This window comes from Spermophilus citellus, assembly GCF_964194105.1.
Source record: "Spermophilus citellus genome assembly, chromosome: 3".
NCBI classification, from domain to species: Eukaryota; Metazoa; Chordata; class Mammalia; order Rodentia; family Sciuridae; genus Spermophilus; species Spermophilus citellus.
Window position 1 is genome coordinate 82,631,211 of NC_138184.1, and position 24,679 is coordinate 82,655,889.

Below are 24,679 nucleotides of genomic sequence, written 5' to 3' on the forward strand. Positions count from 1 at the left end.
GACTTACTGCGAGCTAACCTGGGGGAGAACTCAGAGGGCTGAGCCTAAGGTGGCCATTTTATCACCTCCTGGGTCTGCACAGTGACCCCAGCTACTGGGGAAGCCCTGGCTGGATCGTAAGTCCCCCCCCCCTTGCCTCTTTGCTCTGACTTGAATATTTTCTCCAGTCTTGCCATCTCAGCTCCTTATATGCTGGAAAGGGAGTTGAGATCCCACAATGGCTCAAAACTAAAGCTTCCACTTAAAAGCAACAGGGGACCCTGCAGCAAGTGAGGTCTAACCTAGGAAGGGGAGGGGGTTGGGCGCTGGGCATGGGGCACCTGCTCTGGGAGGATGTAGCCTTGCCTTTTTGGGCTGCAAACCCAAGTCTTAAGCCTCTGGGGAAGCTCTCCTGGGGGCCAGGGTTGGTGTGGTTAACTGTCGATGTGTTAGCCTTACTCCAAGCTCAAGGCTCCAGTACTGCAAGTCCTGCTAGTGAAGTCCACACATGCAGTAAATAATCAGGGACCACAAACCTGCAGGTGCAGTGGGTTAACCCTTGAGCTCCTGGGAGCCTTGCTGGTTCTCATGCTCGCCCCTCCGCCCACCTGTGGATCACTCCCAGTTACAAGAAGCTCCAGGAGAAAAACCTGCAATTTACCTTGGCAAGGGGGAACCGTGAGGTTCATCTTCATCTCTAAATGCTCTAGATCACGGGGCTAACTGTCTGCATGGGGTCCTCGCAAGAACGGTGATGCGGCAGACAGTGTTGTGGTGGGATCAAGATGCCCATCCAGCATCGTGGGGCTCAGCTGGATCTCTGGCAATCCTAACTAGAACAAATAATGGCGTAGGAGGCTCTGGGTTAATTGCCCAATGGGCTTGCACGCCCAGCTGCAGCGAGGGCTCTATTCAGTACGGTGAAGGAAGCCAGCTTCCCCATGGAAGAGGGTGCACATGGCAGGACATTCTTAAGCAACTTGCAGACTGATGAGGACGCTCAAATGTTCCACATAAGCCCTGCCACCTCTCACACAATGGACAAAGCTGTTCACCACAGGAGCCTTAGAGCCAGGAGGGAGCTTTGAGGACCTCTTGATCAACTTGGGTGGTTGTGCCTGGGACTTGTCCATGTTGGACACTTCCTGAGTGTCAACTATGAGGTCATAAGTTCCCCCCAATTGCAGCCCTTGAAGGGGATTTCAGTTCATCTCATATCTGGTCTAAAACGAGATGCCAGGTCAAGCAGTAAGGACGAGTCCTGGGCTGAGCTGGCTTCAAATCCTAGAAGCCTTTTCCTTAATGAGAAGGCATACCTACCCCACCTGTGCTGCACGGGGGTCGGGTGAGTGGGCTCTGCAGGTACGTGGGCCTCTTAAGATTTTATGCCATCTTTCTAAACCGAGCTGTCTCCTAAAGAAGCTGTAGCCCTTGGCCTTACAAAAGGTCAAGGAAGACGATTATCTTTGACCTTGCTCCTAACCTTGAGCAGGCTCCTGGTTGAAGTTCTTAGCAATCAGCTGGGATCATTGAAAGGACTAACCAGGGCTTCTCTGGCTACTGGAGAAGTGTGCCTAAAGGCTCGGGGCTTGGCGTTAACACCTCCAGGACTGGACAGTGGGCATGTGACGTCCTGATCCTGACTTCCCTCCCGAACCCTGATGCCCTGTAAGTGAGCTTTCTTACCTATCAGGACAGTCCACTAAAACACTGAACAATCTTGGGACGGGGAGATGCCCTTCAATTCACCACTCCCCAGACGAGGTCACCTGCACCTTCCAAGCTACAGGAAGAATGTCTGCCATGCTGGATCTTGCTTCCCCTTGAGGGGGACCAGTGCCCTGGCCTCCCACTGCAAGTGTCCTTAAATCTCAACCTGTGAAAGTGAAACCTGGCCAGCGTTTAGGGGTCATGCATATGGGTTTGTCAAGGTGACCTTGAGCCACAGGAGGAAGTGGCTTAAAGGGCAAAACAAGGTGGACTAATCCGAAGAGTCTCCCCAATGAGGCCATCTGGGAGTCTGCAAGTACCCTAGAGGTGCGACGAGGACTGTTTATCTGTTGGTCCCCATCTTCCTCTGCCTAATAGCTTGGGGGGGCTTACTCCTGCACCTAGAAGTCACGTAGCCTTCCAGATAGATCACCTCTGGCAGGAATCAAAGGGGCTCGGGAGGCCCTGTTGCCCTGCCACAGCTGACAATGGCCATGAGGGTGCACACGTCATGTGTCATGCCAGGTCGTCCTTGAGTGCACTGAGTCCCTTAGAAACAGAAACTGTCCCTCCAGGTAATGCCGCTTGACAGCTGGTGTCACTCTCAAAGGTGGGAATGTCCAAGAACCAGGCTTGGTAGTTGCTGATGGGGGAAGGGTTGTGGCCAGAATCTCTGCAATTCTCCCCATTCCTCAGACTGATTCCAGTGGGCCATGAACAGAGACCCCATGCCACTCCCCTGGGCTCGGCACAGGTCAGCCTATCTGTCCAAGTCCCCTGTGGGCTGGTATCTGCAGTGAGTGTCAATGCTGTCCTGAGGCGTCCAGCCCATGGAAGACAAGTCCTTGTTATTGAAGGGAACGCCTGCAGGGCACCCTGGCATCAATGACACAAAGCTGACAGTGGCTGAGGGTGGCACAACTCAGACTTCCTGGGGTTGGCTGTCTGGCCATGAGGCAATGAACTTTCCCTCTGTCCCCCACCCCCCACAATCTATCCCCACTTAAGGGGCCAGGGTCTACCTTTAGCTGCTTCATGCTGATACAGGGAGGCTGTCCTAGTCTTGTCCCCCCACATGCTCCAGAGGGGACAATGGGTGATGTGGAGTTCTGAACTGGAAAGGTCCCCGTGTGTCTGAATAACTAAACGGGGGCCCCTGCGAGTTATATCACCAGGCGGTGTCTCCTGGTAGAGCAACCTTGACGAGGTACTTGTCCTCAGCACAGTGCCTGGGGAAACCTAGAGAAACCTGTGGAGGATCCTCTAGAACAAGTCTTACCCTTAAGTGAACCCACCAGGGAACTCCAACTCTAGAGCAGTTGGGGCCAGTATCCCCTGAGGGTCCTTATTCAGGCTGAAGTTGGTCTCTTGATGACTCTCCATAGACGACCTGTCTTCCTGGTTATACTTCAGTAAGAACCGTATCAAAAAGGGAATTCCACCTAAACTTCTGGGGCTTGACCAAGTTCATAAGCCATGGTCTGTATCTCCAAACCAAGCAGTAGTTAAGAAGGGTTGACCTAACTACCCCAAAAGGACGACTTGGGCTGCTGGTTGGGGTCGCTTTGGTGCCTAAATGGGTGGTGAGGACTCCGAGTCTCCTGGTGCTACGTGTCCAGGATTTGCTGGAGGACATAGTTGGCTTTCCTGTCCCAAGGGCAAGATATTAAACTAGTTACAACTTCCAAGAGCTGTAAAAACTTCCTTGTTGTAAGAAGTGGTGGCCCGTGATCCCTCTGTAGGACTTTGGGAGCCCAAGTGGAAATTGTGTCCTGAAACACCTAATGGATCTTAATTCAAACTAACTTAGTATCTGTCCTGGGGAAAAATACTGAGGCTGTAAATAGTCCCAGAAACTCACGCCAGTGAGTGGCCCTTGTCGGGTCCCAGTGGGTGCACCTTAAGGGGTGGTGTCATGGGGATATGTCTGCATCGATCACTGGGAATCTTGTACCTGTGAGCCGTTCTGAATCAACGTAGTGTCCCCACTTATCCTGTTTCTGTATCTCCATAGAGGAGATCGAAGCTGGTCCTCTCCAGAAGCTATAAATCCTTGTACTTCATGGAGAGTGCTTAACTGTGAACATCCATGTTTATTGTCAAATAGCACGACCATGGTATGTTCTAGAACATATGTTCTAGAAACATACTTAATCTATAGAAGTTCAAGACTTCCTGTCCTCATTGCAAGACCTGAACAAGGTCAGCGAGTTGACCTTTCAGGTGTTGGCATGGGGAGTGGGCACTTAGGTCTATGATACTAGAGCCACTGACCTCTGTGCATCTGGCCTTTCTGAAGACTTCTTCAAAATACCCATCTCCAGAGCTGCTCAACCCCAGCTCTCAAGAGGTAACTTCTAGGACTGTACCACAGTGGGGTCGATCTAACACCCTAACAAGACGGCCTGATATATCCTCCCTTCCCCTGTGAACCCATGTTGACCCTTCATAAACTGCCTGGATTTGGTGTCTGAACCTCATGACCTTGTTTCAAGGTTACCTTCGAGGCCTTAGTAATCAGCAAAATAGTCACAGCTATTGCTCTCAAATTTGGCCACAACGGGCTCTTTTTGGAGAAAATAACAGACTAGTTGTGATCACAGTTCCAGGGTTAGAACCCCGGAAGCTAAGCCCAGACCTCACATGCCTCAGTGAGGGGTGTAGGAGGCCGGGCCAGACCCAGGTCAGAATTTATCAAATACACCTTAATCTTAGTCCATGAAGAGGCTCTTCCCTTGTCCAATGTGCTTTATTTCTTGAAGCCTTGGAATCCATATCCAATAGGAACCTGTCCTTCGCACAGATCCTCAGTGGTCTTGGACTCGGGTGGATCATGTAGATGGAGCAGCCATTGGTCAGGGATTAATGCATGAGCCCCTGTGGCTAAAAACTAACCAGAAAAATTAAACCACTTGAGATGGAAGCTTACAGTGGAGAGGGGGGAACACTTCAAGGAAACAGTGTCAAAGCCTGACTCTGCCATGTTGGCGAGCCACAAGCCATCAATATATCAGGATGCCATTAAGCTGTCACTTAGGTCCCAGGCTAACACATTATCAAATGAGTACGAACTGTCCCTAAAAGGACAGGTCCACACAAAGTCCAAGGACCGCCACCCACTGGAATGTCACGCAAGGGACTCCTTGTGGGAAACAGGAGGCACAAGGACAAGGCCCTCTCTCCGAGGAGAGCAGCCGCTTGTCTGCACTCAGTAGCTTTATAGCTACAAGAGGACTCTCACTAGCTGCTCAGGAGTCTGAGCTGGGGTGGGGTTGACAGCAGGCACACGCACTCATGGTCAGCTAAGCATCCTTGCCTGAAATCTAAACTTGGAACCCCCAGATAAAACGGCAAATGGCAAATGACCTGAAACGGCAAACCTCATGCCGATAATCCTTAAATCCAAAAGCAACACTGTCGAGTCTTTGGGGTTAACTTTGTGGTCTCTGCATAAACCATCTGATCTAACCACCTATGGTGCACTAAAAATCCTTCAGACATCACTTGGGATACCTGGGGGAGTCCAGGTATGGATTAGGACGACAGGATGCTTCACTCACAGCCTTGGTTCCCATACAAGGGAATGTTCCACAGACTTCTTGACCAGAAAATGTAAGGAGATGGACTTGAGTAAAGCTGATGGTCTATTTTTGCAATAGGAACTGTAGTTGGAGGTTTTGGCTTTAAGGGATGTCATCTCTACACGCACCTCAGGTCTTAAGCTGACCTGGAAACGTGTCACTAGCATGCCCTGGCGGGGGGTCTTAGTGTACCTCCTGGGGGTGCACATAGGGCGACCCTGACAGGGCTAGTGGATGAGGGACTGCCCTGGAGACACTTCCATCTGAACGTGGCTTCCAGATGAGATGCTTGCTCCTAGCTAATCCTTTTTCTAAGGGGCATAAGACATCCTGGGACACAACTCGATACATTTTTGCAAGTGAGGGAAAGCAAAGCCACTACCAAGAAGCTTACCACCTACTGCTACAGAATGCCCTTGACTTAAAGAAACAACAGGCTGAGTCAACACACAACAGGTGGCTCCAGTGTTGATCTAGCTTCCTGACATGACTGTCAGGTCACCTTCCTTCTCTGAAGCAGGATTGCGTGCTAGGGCCCACCATTCTGGTCACCATCTCTCAGCGTTGTCAACAGGGCCTCTAGCCTGAGTTGCCACTCAGAAGGTCCCTAGCAACAAGGACAGCCAATAGGAGTAGGTGACCTAATGGGACCCAGGGCTATCTGACCTCCAGACTGCTAAGGAGGCCCTTCCCTAGGGTCACCCCCAAGGGGGCAGGATTAAGGCTGCCAAATATTGTCCAGCCAACTCTGGCTCACTCCTAGATACCCTAAAGATCTCGTGAACCAGAGTGGCAATAAGTTTGTCCCTTCTATATCTTTTGTAAATGTCTTTGCCTGGGCCAAGACACCCATGGCTATCAGTCTTTCGAGCTGATCTCTGCAGACACTCTCTAACCTGGGCTTCACTATCACAGACCTACATACCTTCAGCTAAGCAGGTAAAGGGTTCCAGCCACTCCTACAACCTCCACAGCTGTCCAGCCAGAGTGACAGCCTAAAGTGGTCACTGCCTACCTTGAATGGCACCTAGGGTGTGGTGAGTACACACGTCAGCCAACTCCCTCTTGAAGTCCTGGCCTCATTTCTAGTGTAGTAGCCCCCTTCTAGGTAGGGGGAAAGACGAGCCTAGTTTCAGGGATTCATCCAGATCTTATAGAAAGAGGGGTATACGTCACAGGAGTCTCTCCAGTAGGTATTCTTCGAAAGGGAGAATGACCATCAGCTGTTATGGTCTCGAACAAAACCTTTCTGGAGAGAGCGGGGGCTGGCTTCTCGGAGGATGTCACTTAGGAGGTATTAGGTGTGGGGGCCCTACCTGCAGAACAAAAGGAAGGAGTGGGCTCCAGGACGTGGAGGCTCAGACCAGTGTATCTCTTAAGGACCCGTTTATGTCCCTCTTGCATCTGGGTTCTGAGCCTAGAATCTTGCATCTGGGAATGGCTTGCATCTGGGTTCTGAGCCCAGAGAAGCCCTCTCCTTTGCAGAACGCAGTCACAAATCACAAACGATGCTGGACACTAGGTTTCAGCTGGTAACGGCAATGAACCTGAGTTGGGTGAGCAAACGTGCAGGCAAAGCTTACTGGGGCTCCCATTTAGGAAAAAACAGCCCAGACACCCTCGGGCACCTCCTTGGAAAGAGCTTGTCTGGTCTTCAGGGGTGGAAGTGTAAAGTGACCTGGGCTGCACTCGGGCCGCTCACTCTGTGCTAAAGGAATTACGGCAACTTTTTGCGAAAATACCTGCAGAGCACCCTGACAAAGACCCAGTGAGGGTCACACACCAGCGTCCTGGGGGTCAGCTGTCAGGACATGAGCCAAGGCCTGCAAATGCATCTGCCCTGTTCCTCTGGGCCTTGTCTCAACTGGGCCGAGTTCCTCAAGAACAGGAAAGTCCAGCGTGACAAGTGGTACCAGACTGGCCAAATGGCAGTCCTGATAAGCTCAAGGACAAAGGGTGGGAATTGCTGCCCTTCAGACTGGGTAAGGGGAAGACCAGGGACTGGCGTGTCCAGGCATCTGTAGCCACCTTACTCCAACTAGAACGGGCCATGAAGCAGACCCAGGTTGCCTGTCCTGTGCTCACCCTAGGAAGGTCTATGACCAGTAGTAACCAGCCTGAGCCTTCAAGGGGCTGGAATAGCACAGAACTGAACCCAGGACAGCCACGCTGGACTGGGATGGACACATGACTTCAGACCACAGATCCATGCTCGGGTGGCATGGTGTGTGTGCGGTCACGGCCAAGCGGCTTTCTGGAGTTCTGAACTTGGAACCACTCTGAGAGGTAGCATCTGGCAGAAGGGGAAGATGACCTACATGAGTAACCCGGGTGGGTGGGTGGGTGGCAGGCTCCAGGGACAGAGACCAACCTGCCTAAAACAAGCATCAGGAGCCAGATGGCACCAAGAGTGTGGCCCCAAGTACTGCATCAGCTGTTGAACACTCAAGTCTGAACCCAGAAATCCTGTCTTGCCAGGCGCGGTGGCACTTGCCTGTCAGGAGGCTGAGCAGGAGGATCGCCAGTTTGAACCTGGCCTCGGCAAAAGTGAGGCACTAAGCAACTTGGCGAGACCCTCTAAAATACAAACAGGGCTGGGGATGTGGCTTAGTGGCCCAGTGCCCCTGGGTTCAACCCCCAGTACCCTGCCAAAATCCTTTACTTTTTTTAAGTAAAGGCATCCAAGTAGGCCTGGAAGGCAACAGAGCTGTGGGGCTCAGATGGACGTCAATCTGACACGAAGTGTAGTCCTCCATTATGGATTACTTATGTCCTGAGCCACATGGAAGGACGTAAGCAGGACTGGCATCAGAGGTGTCACCCTTGACACCGTGCTAGTCTGTCAAAACAAGTCAACTGGAGGCTCTGGGGAGACTTTCCTCCTGAGCAGACCCACAGCCCCTACCTGACCACCTGGCATGTCCCAGGCCGTCACCCGTCTGAGCATCTTCAGTCGGGCCAAAGCTCTGCACTGGATCCTGTGGGGCTGCCCTGTCAAACCTCAACTCCTACCTCATGAAAACCTAGGTCTCGTCCCTGCTGGACTTGCCTTGGGTACATCCTAGGATAACCGTATCAACCAGGCGTACTGTCCTGCTGAGGCGCTTGGGGACGGCAACGTCTGCCCTGGGTTCTGCATCAGCAGGTGGACTGACTGACCACATGGAGCTCAATGGTCTCACTAGCCTTCAAGTTCTTTGTCTGTCTATCTCCAGGCAAAATCACAGCTTGATCTCTGTCCTGCCTCAAACATCTGAACAACAGGTTCTCCTGGGCCGGTAAAGTCCTCAGGGCTCCTGATGTGAGGACTTGGCCTGGTGGTGTCACCTGCTGTTTGCCTTCTGTCCTGCCGATGGCACTTAACCCCCTCTTCTTCCCTAGCTAACCTGACCTCAGTCTAACCCGGGCTGACCCGACTCCCGGGCCCGTGACCTTATTGCCAGGTGCAAGGTGTTGGGCACATATTCAGGTGGTTGGGTTCTCTGATCGGGGAACTCTGCCCTGAGTAGGTGGGTCAGGCAACCAGCTCTGGTGCTGTCACAGCCTTGAAAGCTTTCAGCTACCAGATGTGACAACCAGGGACTTGGATCCCTTGATGATGGGGACTTCTGGGAAGTTACTGAAAGTAACTCGGGAGTTGGGCTGCTCTTAACCCTACGAGGGCCATTGATGGACTTGGAGGAGCCTGGGTCTCTCCCAGGGCTGACCTCTCTCAAGTCTCTCCACCTGACTTGGATCATCTTCAACTCGGGTCTCAAATGGAAGCAAACCACTCCAGACACCAAGTGAGGGCAGGAAGTCCAACCCCAAGCACCATCTGCTTGTAGCAGACTCGCTGGGAGAACATCAAGCAATAGTCTGAATCATGTAAGCCTGGACTCGGGCTCTGAGATCTAGTGGTCCTTGCCACTTGTGTTTTGATGACTTCTGGAATCGGCCTCGTTCATAACTCGAGTCATCCCTCAACTAGCAGCCCCCTTAGAAAGTGACCTAGAGACTCAGAACTTCCGTCTAGGTGATTTTTGAAAGAATTCCAAAAATTAGACCTTTGTGACTAATTCTGGAATAGACGGACATGGGGCAGACCCCCACCCACCCAGCATTTGCCTCGTCTAAAGTCTTAAGTTTGACCTGGGGAGACCTGAACAGTGACGCCTGAGCATTTGGCTGAACCCGGCATCTAGGCAAAGGTGTTGGAAAAGCAAAGTTCAGACGGCCCATGTAGAGATGCCAAGGTGTGGAAGCTGTTGGAAAAGTCCAGGGACCCAGCTGAGGCACAGGAAGCATGAGTGGGAGGTGGGGGAACTGCCACTGAGCTCCCGGCTCAGTGCTGCCACCGTTTGCTCGGCCCAAGGCACCAAGGGTGCCCTCCTGGAAGCAATACTGAGACCAGGTGATGGCTCACCCCAGGTGCACACCGACCACACAGCCATTCCTGAGGTGAAGGTGGGGATGGGGGTCTGGAAGCCCAGAGGAAGTGAGCATGCAGGCTGCCGTAGCTGGCACAGGGGTCCCCTGGGATGAGCACAGCCCATAAAGGGGTAAGAGCTGAGGGAGCTCCCCACCACCGAAACTTCACCCCTAGCCACTGAAGAGCTTACAGACTGTGGTGCAAAACCCAAACCCAAATGGCCCGGAAGTCCATGTGATAGCACCAGTTTTTAGAAAAGAGGTTTCTTGGAGGTGGACCAACAAGGAGGTGGAGGCGCATTCCCATCTCTCTAGGATGGGCCAATAGCAAAGGGTGGAAGCCTCAGGGTGAGAAGTGGCAGGGACTGATCCTAACCCGAGTTTCCAGTCCCTTCCACTGGCCCTTCAACTGTAGAACGACCCCCTAACCAGAGTAAGGGACCCTTCCCCAGATCCTGCTGTAACTTGTGGCATCATGCTCAAGGTCACGTCTCTGCTTCTCTTGGAGTTTACCCGAAACTATGGGCTGCATTCCCAGACATGAGTCCAGCAAGGCCCAGGCCTGGCACACCAGGGGGCCACTAGCAGCCTGGCAATGTCCCTAGTCTAGGCCTGGATCAGGACCTCAGCCATTAGGGGGTCTTGGTGGGCCACATCTCCTGCCCCCTGAACTCTCTGGAGTTCTGTCCCTGTCATGGAAACGGTTGGCACATATTGCTGTCTCATTACTCTGACTTCTGTGTGGTTGAACCACAAAGCCCTTTCTAGGCAGGGGGTCCCAGACCGAAATAGCTGAGATTTATAATCGAAATCCTGAGTAGAGAAGGCAGGAAGCTGCCGTCTTGTCCTCCGCATGCATTTTTTTAATGAGCATGAATTGCTTCTACTGAAGTAGATCAGTCCTAACCCCGGGCAGAAAAGTCTCAAGCTGTGCTGATCAGGGCGAGCAGATTTAGTTGCCTCTGGGTGAGTGAGTCATTCATATAAAAGCAACAGCTTTTCCCAAAGGACTGCTGGGGGCGCCTGAGCTAGTTAAACTAACTAGTTTCAACTGTCCTAGCAACTCCTAGCTGTCCTGGGAACAGTTCCTGGAAACTCCCTACCAGTCTCTCAGATCTGAAAGTCCTTGAGCCACCTGGCCTGATCCCTTTTTGTACTAAGAGGAGAAACCGAGGCCCACCTGGGAAGGCAGCCTCTTGGTGTCTGGGCTGGGACTGCCGCCCAGATCCTGGCTCATCAGTGTTAGCCTTGAATATAGAGCTCCACCCTTTCCTCTCTTGCCTGAGGAAGCATCTGAGTTGATTGATCGGTGCCTTGAGTAACTCTAATTCCATTAGCAATAAATAATGCATTCTCCTCATTCTGTGGAGCATTGATTGGGGAGAAAGGGAGGGAGGATGAACAGCTGTCTGGCCAACTTAGAAGGCACTAGCTTAACTACATAAAGGCACAGGCACCCGGGCCTTGGCAGAGACAGCCTGTGGGATCTGTCGAGTCTGATCCAGCCTTAGACTCGGCCCTCTATATGAGCCTTGTTTTTTAGCATTGCTACAGGCTCTCACGAGGTGTAGCCCCTGCTCATGTCTTCTAGAACTCGGCATTTACCATGCATCAGTTGCTGAGAAATCCCAGCCTCAGTAGCCAGACCTCCCTTTGACCAACATCTAGCCTGAGGATACGTGGTTCATTGTCTACCAGGACTTGGGAATCCATAGGAGACCTAGGAAGGTTTCCACGACCTCCTCCCTCTTAGCCAAAGACTTGCTGTACTAAATCCCAAGAAGTGACAGACCTGAATGCTCTCTAGATAGAGGGCCTGGGGGCAGATGGAGCAAAGCCTGGAGCAGGGAAGTGGGCAGATGCCCTGGTCCTGCAGAGGTGTTCAGCACCTCCGTGGAATGGGACAACTGTACTTCCTGGATCACGATGGGCTTTAAGATGACGTGTTGACTTTCTCCAGGTGAGTGAACACAGGTGGGCTGGCTGGGCTTTCTCGGCACTAAGCTCGGCAGGAACGGTGATGTCAGCAAAGTGATCAAGCCGGAGACCCTTGTTTCCCCTAGAGTAGAAGGGAGAAGCTCGAGGTGCTGAGCTTCCAGGAGAGGCAAGAAGCCTCAGCTACTCTGCTACAGAATGGAAGGAGTCAATCTCTTGGGATAGCCCACAGCTGCAAGTGCCTCTGCTGTGTTAGGTTTGGAGTTAAAATCTTACACTCGCCCACATGCAGTCCTGGGGGTCAGCTAGAGTTGGCATACAGACCGCAAGAGAACCCTAGCATTCTGGGGAACCAGAGACCTAGAGGCCTTAGCTAGGTCTCCAGGCAGCCCTTGCCCCATGGAAGAGATGCCAGGTGGTGTCCGGTGTGGTCCATACCCTATGGAACCCTCCCTCCCTCCCTCTGAGTCTTCCATATCGGGATGCCCTTTGAACTAGCTCACAACTTCTGGCTCCATGGGCACACAACTGTGGACCTTCACACTGGGTTTCCACCTACTGGACAGGCCTTTCTAAGGGGACAAGTTCAAGTCCGTTCAGCCACTGAACAGCAGGAACTGACGAGAGGGTGAGCTTCTCTCAAACAGGAGAGATGCCAGCCCTAAACACTGGTACCAAGTAGGTTTGTGCAGTCCAAGTCGCCCAGACCTGGGTGAATGAAGACGGAGTTGTGGTCGAGTATTGGTCGACTGAGGTATCGAGTACCTAATCCCTTTCCCCGGGGATCTGGATGAGTGGACCCGACTCATCCCTGAGCTAAAAGGCTGGTTGTGCTTTAAGCCTCTGTCCCTCTTCCAGCAGAATGGAAGCCCCAGCTTCTGTGATCTGCATTATCCCTAAGGTATTACCTTAAAGGGATTCAAATCGCCACGGCCACGCTTGGGGTCACTTGTGTCAAGTGCTGGGGAGAAAGAGGCAGCATCCATGACCCACGGCCCTGGCCTCCTCTTCTACACCACACCCTAGCAACTAAAGACCGAGTTCCACTCTGTGGGCCGCCAACCTAGGTGCCCAACGGCTGAGACCTCGTCTCCCAAAGATGAAATTGAGGTGTTTTGGCTGCCTCAAAGATCTAGGGGTAATGTCACTCCTAAGCAATCCGGTCCTTGCAATGAATGACTGGAATACAACCCTGGTTGTCGTTTGGGGCTCATCAGCCCCTAAAGGCCTACGAACTTTCTCCCTGGCCTGCCTGTGACCTTGAAGCCACCCGTGGCACATGGAGGCCTCCTTGGGCCTTGGATCTGCCTTTCTGTAACATGTAGATCAAGAGGGATCTTTTGATGAAGTGAGGCCAACCCTGGGCGTCTTTGGCCCAACCATGTATTGATCCCAGGCACAGGTGTTGGCCCATGCTACATGGGGCATGTGCACATAGCGGGGAGCCTCATACTGCCTACCAAAGAGGAAGCTGTGATCCAGAACTTGAAGATGAGTTGAGTCAAACTCTGAAGATAGACTGCCCCATTTCAAGACTCAGAAGGGGTTCAGTCCATATGTAGAGCTTCCTATAGGAAGGAAGAGAGGGCGGGTAGTAGGAGGTGGGAAACCCGCATGCTGAGTGGGGCCTTGGTCCTCCCAAAGTGTCCTCTTCCCTCTGGAACGTGGATGGACTTGACCACAGGAGGTCAAACTATAAACCTAAGGAAAGGCTTACCCTGAGCATAAGACGGAGGCGGGCAAGGGACAGTCTGCAAACACACTGTTACTGTTCCCCCTTGTAACTCCCTTGATCATAAGGGGCTTGACTTGCTTATTTGGGAATGCTTGATGGTTCCCCAGCTGGGCAAAGTCTAGTTCATGAGAAGGCCAAGCTAGGTCTCACATGAATCGGCCGTTGTGTGGTTACAAAGGAGACAGAGGCTTGGGCCTCCTAGAAGTACATGATCTCTGAATCGGGTGATGATGCACAGGGACGCTGTTCCTGGTGTGGATCACTTTTTGGTAGGATTGACACACAACTCTTCCAGTTTTCCTCGTGGGAATGTTAACCAGCTTTCTGTCTTATCAAAGTACTTGACAGGAACAACTTGGAGGTCAACTCTACGACTGGCCTGTTCAAAGATCTCAGTCCATGTTTGGCCAACCCCATTGTTCTAGGCTCAAGGTGAGGCAGGACATGATGGTGGAGGGAAAGATGCTTGGGTCATGGCAGATGGGAAAGGTCCCAGGGATAGGGTCCTGTTGCCGCATCCCCAGGGCCAATCCACCTCCAGTTACCCCCACCCCCTGCTCAGTTAGTATCGCCCGGTTAGTCCATTCAAATGGATGAATCCACTGAAGTGAGCTCATAACCCAATCTCTTCACCTGAATATTGTGACATTGCTTAACACGTGAATTTTGAAGGGACACATTGAAGGGTGACAATGCTGAGAATTGTTTCTGAATCTTGGCAAGGTTTCCCTGCAGGACATGATTTTAACAACTCTGGAATCTGATCTAAGTCAGAGCAAGATGGGCTGCTCTTTGCCACCTTCACAGAGAAGCAGGCAACTCCCTCTGGTGTCCGGAGCTGTTGGTGTTGATAGACGTGGATGGGCTAGGCCAGTGGGCTACCAACTGTACCTGGAATAACTTACAAATGGACCTTCATGGAAAAGCAAAGACTTCCCCCAAACTACCATCTAAGATGGTGACCGCTCATTACAACTCAAATAGAGCAACAGCTTGTGTATGAGGATCTGGGTAGTAAACATGATTTGGGGTCCTATTTTATCTTCCGAAGCTCATCCTCCAAACTATTGGCCTATGTTAGATAATGTACTCTACAAGTCCTCTTCTAGACAACATACCTAGAAATGGTCAAACATCACTTCTTTGTGGTATGTGTTACATAACTTACAGAACAGTCAAACTTTTTAGACTTGAACCCAAGTGTACTTGAACTTGGCAATTAATATTTACTTATGAAGATTCAGATGTTTTCTATAATTATAAACATCCAATCTACACTTGCCTTATTTCTAAATTATTTTTAAATCACCCACGGAAATGGAAATGATTCAAACGCATAGTCAATACTCCAGGCTTTTCACTATGGCACGAAACAACTTAAGTATTGCCATACTCAAGGTCCAGAAAGCAAAGGGCCCTTCATCTTAAATACTTAAGACCTCTGTCTTGCCTTACTAACATCTGTTAACATTTAAACACAGGACAGAGCAACACAAACTTACCAGGTTCATAAACTAGACTAAATTCAAATTCTGTTGGACAAACAAGTTGGAGTTGCCTACAACTAAGGTTCTTAGTTTTCAAGTCTTATGTAAAGTCTTGGCCAAAACCATAGACAGTAGGATATTGATTCTTTTAAGGGAATTTTCTGCCACTTGATCCTGAACAGTCTGAGGAATGTTGGCCACGTGTGGTCCTCTAACCTGATCTCTGATCAGATGTAGTCCCTCAAGGAGTAGAAAAATTTTCATGCCCATTTGACCTGAGGGAGCATTAGACCTTGGTTATTGGAGTTGGCTCTAGGTTTAGACACCAATTCGAGAATGTCAATTTTTCCTACTAAGCTTAACACTAAAGCCAGGTCATCCTTAGTTAAACCCAGCTTTTCTTGCAAAGGGTAACCCACTGTGCTTGCTTGTGGGATTCACTTTTGGATCAGCTTAGAGTTGCTTATGGAGGCAGCTTCCAGTTCTATCCCAGGCTGACCTCCTCCTGTGCCCTAGTCTATGCTGCATGTTCAGGGAACATGAGGGTCTGAGGTCCTGGGTGAGCACCTTTCCAGGCATCTACCCAGATAGAACCAACAAAGTCCCTCCTGACACAAGGGGCTGCTCCCTGTGAGGCCCTTCTGTATCTAGGGGAGCTCCTCAGACAACTCCACCTCCAACTCAGGGGCCTTATTCTTGGCATCTTCATGCTCAGGTGCTTGGAGATTCTACTTAAAAGGGGGCAAGATTACAATGGTGACATAATGAAAAAAGAAGGGGAACTTTAGAGTGGCAGAATTGAAATACCAAAGACTTAAACCTATGGGACCCGAGGGTGCCGTGGCCCCAACACCAACTGGAGAAGACTTAAGGTGCCTAAAAGACCATGCCTCCCCTTCAGAGTTTGACTATCGGGAAGGGAATGATGTCCTCCACTGTCTAAATCGACCCAGTTCCCTCTTGCTCCACCCATCTTGCAAGACAGCAAAAGGCTTGTACCTGGGGGATGGGATCCCATCTACCTGATCTGGGACAAACCAGTTTCAACTGTCAAGAAGCACTAAGCAGCTATGTCTTATCAATCTTACCTGTGAGTTACTCAGGGATGACGGACTACCACTTCTTCCTTTGCATACCCGTCAGCCATAGTCTTTACAGTCAGATGGTTACATATGGGGACTTGGGTATTGAAACTGAGTTTGCCCACTCCAGAGGGAAGAGCAATTGGGAGAAGAGTTGGAGCAAACTCCCAACCTTCTGGGCACTGGCTTTTAGCTCCCCAAATCTTGCCCCTCACCAGAACTCAAAGGATTAAATAAAGATCCAAATGGCTATTTAAGCACCAAGTGGACACAGAAGATCCCTGGTATGTACTGGACTCCAGATTGGACTGATGGATCCCCTCACCCCTGTGCCAAATCCAGAGACCTTTTCTTTCTAATGAATGTCTCTACGCCGGCAAGGCCAACCACAGGGGGAGTGAGGAAGAGAAACACCTGATATGAAGGATCTCAGCTGCTGCTGGGATGTCCCTAGAGTCCTGACCACAGGAGCAGCCCAACTTGGTCGAGTCCCTCTCCCAGCTGAGTGCCAGCTGCTCGGGGCTGGCTGTTGCTCCTGGCTGGCTCTGCTGACCCTCCCAGGGTGACAGGTCTATGCTGCTTGATGCTGGGTTGGAAAATCTTGGAGACTGAAGCAGGGAGAAAGTTCTGTTCAAAACTGGCTTTTGAAGAAAAACTTGGTGTAAACTTTCCTCCCATCTTGGAGTCTGAGTACAAAGAGCTTTGAGGAGGGAAAGGGGGACAGTTGGATAACAGGCATGAATGCATGCTCAGCATGGAGTCCTCATTCAGGGGCGTCCCCTCTCTGGGAAACATGGATGGACTCATTGCAGGAAGTCAGTTAACAAGAACCTAAAAGCAGGCTTCCTATTCACAAAGGATTAGGGAAGAGCAAGAGACTGTTGCCGATGAACCCCTGTTACGTTAGGTGCTCCCCAATTATGTGCCAGGAAATGCTTGAAGGTTGAACTGCCCAACTGTCCTGGACACCAGGGGAAAAGTCAGTAAATTCAACTCGTGACAAAGTCCACAGGAGAACACCAAAAGCCTATACCAGTCCAGACTTGCAAACGGATTAAAACTTGGTTGCCTCTATGGCTCTGAAGAGTGTGAAGACTGGGCCAGGCATCTTCTGCAGAACTCGAGGGTCATGAGAGGATAGCACACTGACAAAGGCTACTCGACAGACTCCTGAGCAGCACAGGCCTCATCAGACAAAAGTCTCGACACACCTGTGCACCTGGAGTGGAGAAGCTGACATGAGAGCCCTCGGTTACCACTCTGCATGAACGACCACGTCCATCGTTCTAGAACTAAAGCTTCCCAGGACCTAGAGGACTAGGTCTAGTCGGGCATAGCACTGAATTCTTGCCTGGACATCATATCGTGGCTTGAGGTTAAGTTAGAACTACTCTGACTACAGCAATGAGAACCACAGGCTCCAGATCCAAGCCTGGCTTCAACTACCCTCTTGCTCTGTGGCCTTGGATAGACGCTTGGTCTCTGAGTCTTGTTCTCCAGGACCAAAGTGGGAGTGCCAATCATCTTGATCTGGATCCTAGGACAGGATTTGACCTGTTGGGAGATTAACATGTCGGGAAATGCTGGAGGAGGCCGGGAGAGCCTCGGGTCTTGATGTGGGCCTGAAGAGAAGGAAACTGAGTGGGAGGTACACCAGACTGCTGGGCAGGCTGAAGCTCTGCTGTGGAGTTGCTGGTTGGGAGCTGAGTGGACAGACCAGGCCATGATGCAAACACAGGGTGGCCTGCAGACCCAGGAGGTGTTTAAAAATTGCCACAACACAATTCCCAGCTATAAGGACTTGGTACATGGTGTTAAAATGCTTCTTTCAAACTGAAAGAGCTGCCATGCAAGGCTTTTTATTCTGGGGATGCTGTATAGAGGCTGCACTTCAGCCTGTACAAAACCACGCACATCACTACCCCTCACTCCTTGATTTTCCTGTCGGGTATAATGGAGCTACCCTTTCCAGCCAGGATAAACCTGGAATACCTACTGAGTGCTCAGCATGGCCTAGAGCAAGCAGAGAAAGCTCGCAGCTGGATGGTGTTAGCCATTACCACCAAGGTCGCTGTTTGCAGTGAATCTGAGAAATCCTTCTGCTGTAGAAGGGGCATATGGCTTCTTTTTTTTTTTTTTTTCTTCAAACCACCTTGAGTGAGGTGAGCCGATTACAGGGGAGATCTTGGCTCTCAGGCCAATTCATAAGCTCTGGTAGTCTTGGGTAGGGAATCCCAACTACACGCGGTGGGTCTTACCAAGGTCTTGGTGGAGCCTGGGGCCAGCCTGCACATGTTGCTACACTGACTGGCCTTGGGCTGATAGGGGGACCCTCAGCTCGAGTGCAAGGCCACATTGTGGACATGAAACCTGTGTAGTCACAAAGGGACCTGTGCTTGTCTTGGTGTCTCAATGTTATCTCTTGAGCAAGAGGCCCACGTCCCCTTTTGTTAGGGGTCCCATGAGCTATACACCTGACCTGAGTGAACGTTCCAGTCCAGGGTCCTGAGAAGTGCCTGCCTCGTTCAGGGGTTAACTGATGACGGCGTAATGAATGGACCACGAGCAGGTACACAAGCAGTGACTGAGGAACTTGCAGAGTGGCAGACTCGAGGGCTGGCACCCCAGGGAACAATGCCACCCTAGGCTGACTCCAGCAAGAGCTCTAACTGCAAGGACAGGAGAATGTCCTGTGTCCCTGCCAAAACTGAAGGCTAGAAAAAGAACTGCAGGAATATGGTCTCAGACTTTCCTGTCATAAGGCTTGATTCCTGCTGAACAAATGGTGGGGGGCAAGAAGATAGAGGCAGCTCACGAGGTTGACCTCCTGAGGCCCCGTGAAGGGCGTGGAAAGGAAGAGCAGATGGGGACATCGTGACGGGTCTGTGCCTATTGGTGTAGATCTGAAGAAATCAGACTCCAGTACCCAGACGACCAATCCCAAACGGGATTGGTCATAGTTGCAATCTGTAGGTGCATGAGTGGTCGACAGAGTCCCCCCCCCCCGAAGAACCCAGATCTGTCCCTAGATAGGAAACTTGTTATCGTCTCCCTCTGCCAGATACGCTGAAGTCCACTGTGATCCCCTGCCGGAGACCATCTACGTCTAATCCTGCTCTAATGTCCAGCACAACCAACTCTGGACAGCAAGGGGGTAACAGCCTTAAATGGAGACAAGGAAAAGATTCCGTTCAGCCCCAAGCACGTTCTTAAACACGAACGTAGGCTGTCTAAGTTTTGCCAGTGGCTTCATGGGATCTTTTACTTGGGATTACTGCTTTAGGGCCTTGGTGTCTTTCACTATAAAAACTGCCATGGAGACAAGTCTTGGCACTCGCCTTACAGGGGAGAACTCAGGCAGCACCCTTGACATCACGGTGGGGACTTCTTGGGACAGTTCTTGGTGTGTTCACAGCAGTGTGGTTCTCTATGGAGCCAAGTTGTCTGTGAACAATGTGAACTTCATGGTCCTAGGTTGAGAGTGAATTCATTCTGCTTGGGTGTGTTTTTTTTTTGTTTGTGGATTGGTGGGGGGGGTCTCTGCAGTTCCTGGGGCCTGCCCCTGCTGTCCCCCAGTCAGTACCCTGGAGAGCCAGATCAATGCATTACATTGTCGTACATGCCATAGGGATCAAGAACGGAGTGTCCTGGGAGCTGAGATGAGCTTCCTGGTCACCAGGATTCAACATGTTTCCAGCAGAGGAGTAAGAGACCTCAGTGAGCCCTGGAGAGGGAGAGACGTGCTGTCTGAGAACACAAGAAATGGGCTGGGTCACTGCTCCAAGTGACTTCTGTTGCTGCTGAAGCCTTGGGCAGTATTACTGGACAGACGGGAAGGTCAGGACAGACTGACCCTTCCCCTGCACACCCAGCCTGCAATGCCCAGACCATGTGGGAGTAGAACAAGGCCAACCATCAACCCTGGACAGGTGAATGCAGCCACAGCACGAGTGTACCACTGTCCCAGCTGACCTTGGGACAAAAGGAAAGCCACAAGTCTGATGGTCCCAACCCCTTCTCGCTCTGCAACATGCAGGACCCTGGCACTGCCTGCCATGGCACATGAGGGGCTCTGCATCCCTCTCTGTATCCGCATCGGACACCCTCACCGGGCAGATGGCCACAGGGGCCTCCTGTGTCACCCCTGAGGCTGCCTCCTCCTGGTCAGCTGGTGCCTAGGTGCAGGGGGGTGAGCACTCACGTGCGACCTTCCCACAGCCACCTGCAGGAAACACACTCATTTCCCACCTGTTGGCGAGGCACTGACAGCAGAGTCACAGCTGCAGGTGTAGAAAGGCTGCAGGGGAGAAGCAATTTCCCAGCCCCAAGCTGCTGCCGAAGGAGAAACTGAACACTTGCTTGTAACTCCCCCCCCCCAGGTCTCCTGGGTACTAATCCAAGTAGGCACTTGGGCCCAAGGGTGAGAAGACTGTGAACTTGGCCTCTCCAGTGGCCACCTTCAACCCCATTCCCCAGGCTAGCCCTGCCATAGCTGCCCTTCTCTGGTACTGAGTCTTGCTCATCCCCTCTTAAAACTGAGCCTTTTCCCCCAGTGCCGGGAATGGGAACCAGACCGCACACGTGTTGGGCAAGGGCGCCATCACCGAGTTGCGTCCAGCCCCTGGCTATCTGCCCACTGACATCCCCATAGACGTGCATATCATGTGCCAATCACACCTACTCCTGCCTCTCCTTACCTCCTGGTCTCCTTCCCCATCGGCCCCCCTCCTACACTGGGTCAGTTTCTTCCACATAAGCCAAAGACAAGTACCAGGTGTTCTATCTCGCTCAGCATCATGACCTAGTTCTAGTCACTTTTTTGCAAATGACACTTTTTATGACTATCCCATTTGGTGTGTGCACACATGCATTTTCTTATCCGTCAATGAGCACCTAGGCCAATTCTACAATGTAGCTATTGTGAATAGTGACGTGGTAAACATGGGTATACAGCTCTCTTTCCTGTATGCTAATTTTGTTTACTCTAAGAACATACCCAGACGCGGAATAGCTGCATCATGATACAACCACTCTTGACTTGAACAACTTGCTGTCTTCCAGAGGCTGTGCTAGCTAACATTCCCACCAGTGGTATATAAGGTCCCCTCATCCCTATGGAGCATTCTCTTGACAACAGCCATTCTGACTGGGATAAGATGGAATATCAATGTAACTTTGACTTGCATTTCCCTCGTCAAACCTGAGCATTCTTTTCCACATTAGACACTCGAACTACTTCTAAAGTCCCTTCAGATCGCTTGCCTACTTACTGACTGGACTGTTTGTTTGCATATTCTAGATCTGAACCCTTTGTCAGGTGAATAGCTAGCAAAGAATTTTCTATCCTGAATGTTCTCCTCACTCTCTGGCTGTGCAGAAGCACCTCGATCCATCTTTGATTCTTCCATCCTGTTTGAGAAATCGCTGCATGTGCCTATCTTGGTGTGTTCCTGTAGTTTGAAAATCTCAGGTCTTGCATCAAGGTCTCTGATCCACCTTGGGTTTATTTTGGGAAAGAGTCTAGCGTCCATCTTGGTATTTGGTTTTAACCTCACTAGAAGAGGCCATTGTGACACATGTCTTGGTACCTTTGTGGAGGGTTGATGGCTACAGAAGTGTGGGTTTATTAAGGTGCTCTACATACTCCACTTGTCTACATGACTGGTTTTGTGCCAATATCATACTGCCTTGTTGCTATGGCTCTGTAGTACAATCTGAAATTGGGTATCAATGCCTTTAGTATTCTTCTGCTCAGGGTTGCTTTAGATTTTTTTTGGGGGGGGGACTTCTAGCCTTCCACATGAATTTGAGTATTTTTTTCTTTTCAGTGTAGAATGTTAGATCTAGAGAGATCCCATTCAGTCTCTAGACCACAGTTGTCAACAGACATTGAAATAAGATCTCCTGTCACAATTTGGGAGAAGCTTATCTCCTAGGGGTGTCCTGAGTTTCTTCCTCCAGTGCTTGATAACTTCTACGGTACTGACCTCTCACCACCTTGGTTATTTATCCCTGTTTTTTGCTACTCTGCTGAATTTGAAGTCTTGGGTGGAGTCCTCTGGAGTCCAAGTATAGAATCCTACCTACAAGCAGGGATAACTTCACTTTTCCTGTTTGTATCCCATTTATTTCTTTCCAGGTTACTGTCTAAAACTTTGAGTACTGTGCTGAATAAGATATGAGATGCTACTCACTCCTGATAGTCACAGGAAATACTTTGTTTCCCATTTGTGATGGATAGATTATATCTCAACATAATAGCAGTCCTAAAGAAGCTAGGTATAGACAATCTATGAAGTGATGTCAAATCTTTTCAAAAGCATCTTCTGCATCTGAGATCATGTGACTCCCCCTGATTTTACATATATGCTATATCAACCATCCTTGTATCCCTAGGGTGAAACCATCTACATGGTCTCTGATCTTAGGTTTTTTTCAAGTATTGAAGGATTTTGTATCTCCTCATTAAGAGCACAACTATGAGCTAATGTCCTTATCAGTTTTCTATATTGGCTGTTATCTCAATGTTGAGATGTGCTTGGCTCTCTTTTTCCCATAACATGGAAAATCTTAAACTTTGACTCCCATGACTTCAGATAAGGTATTAACTCCTAAGTGCTCATCCCCTATAAGATGGAGGGGTGGTCACTAAGACAGGCTATCTAAAGAGCACATGAACTAGGCTCTCATGCTACCTGCTCTGTAATTCCTACCTGGGAGTTACACTGCTCCTTTCTGGTGAGAACACTTAGAGATGGAGAAATGGGGCCCATGGAGCTGTCCACTCAAATGTCTGATGAACTGCCTGCCTGTTAAGAGGAGCAAGGTTGGGTGTCAAGGACCAAAGTAAGAGCGGTCAACTGTGACACCTGAGCCATTCATTCCCTAACAAATTGCATTTGAGCGCACTCATGGTGGGCCTGCTACTTCCTTGACTTCAAAGCCCTGTGGTCTGCTTAGACTCGGGGTTGACCAGGAATCTCAGTAGCTTGACTCCCAACTTGTCCCTGTTCCTTGGAAAACATTGCTAGTTCCCCCAAATGGCACCTCGTGGCCAAGAAACCCTCAATGCCTCTTTGCCAATACCTTGCCCCCCTTGGCAAACAGGCTTCAGAAATGCCACTCCCAGCATTGGTGCGCTGGAAAGCACTGGTGCACGGTCACTTGAGGGATTTCCAACTACAGGACTGTCGGTGACCGAGCCTGAAGTTGGTTGAGGGTCAGCCTGCAGCATGGTTGGGAGCTCCTCCAGCTGAAAAGCATCATGAAACTGTTGCAATGTTTGGGTTCATCCAGACGGCTCACCTGCCTACAGAGCTCTTGAACCTAAACAAAGGGCCACTCTTGCTGAAGTACACATGTACTCAACGGCTGTCCACTTGAACAGTCCTAGCAGGACTTACTGTGTACCTCCCCATCTAGCCTCTAAATGAGGATATAAAAATCCAGGAGTCTGCCCTCTGTACTGAGGCATGGCCCAGCCAAGCCATGCTAGAACTCGAGAGTCCAGGCAAGCTCCCTAATTCTCCTCTGTGCTCAGAATTACAGGATCCTCTTAACACTATTCCACCCAGTCTAGTGGAAAGTGGCTGACAAAGGACCCAAAGTGGGTCTCTAATGACAGGCACTCTTTATTTCCAGTGCACTTAATAATGAGGTGGTAATCGCCTCACATTAGGTGTAGCTGGTCATCACTGGCAAACCTGTAAGAATAGCAGCCTGAACTAACCAAGCTGCTTTGCTCAAAATCCAGAGGCAGTCCATGTTGGGGCTGGCATGAAGTTCCAGGACGCAGGGACCTTGTTAGGGAAGGTGTCCATTTTAAGGACACAGTTTCCAGATAGCTGAGGCTCCAATCATTGTCTGGGTTTTGGCTAATAATATGGCAAAAGGGCTCAATAAAAGGAGGTATCCCTTTGAGAACTAAACTTGCATCCACCACAGTCCCATTTGCTAGAACTTCAGCAAAGAAATATACCTGGCTATATGAACCCTACTGGGTGCTCGAATCTACCCAGTTAAATATGGGAAGCCTTACTACTACTGGGGGTGAAGAGCAAGAAATGACACTTAAGGGCTAACTGGCCCAAGGATGGGCACACACCGCAGTAATCGCCCTAGAACTTCAGAACCATTTTAAGGTATCTTCTTGTCCTATTCTTGACCCCAATAATAGAAAGTGCTTGTTAATGTTCTGTCTGTGGTCTCTCGGGTGGCCAGAGAGACACTGGGCTACCTCCTGGTTGAAGGTAGCAAGAATAGCCCACAATACCCCAGGGCAGGCACAGATCCCAGTAGTCACCGTGGTCATATATGCATGGAACAACTAGCACTGTCTGAGAAGCTGCATAGAAACTGGAACCTACAAATGAGGAAACGTCCTAGTTCATCCGGAACATGTCAGTCCTCCAGTAGGTCCACTAGGCCTTACCTATATCTTAGCATATGCTTAAACATGTTATCGGTCTCAACATCTGATGATTCCTGTTAGATAATCTAGCAGGAACAAGCACTCCTGCGTGTGAACACTCTGCATCTTATGTCACCCTAGTGCTTATGAGCTTGTCACTGCTGGCTAGAGACAGCTTGACTTCAGTGCTGAGGGGCCAGGTGGCTGGTGTGAAAGTAACGCCTGGCCACTGATCAGCTGGTGACATTTTGAGGCTATAGGTGGTAAGTATGCCCAGTTCTAGCAGATATAAGAGTAGAACAACTCTACCTTCAACATGGGCAAGTTAAATTGGCTTCAAATTGTGCCAG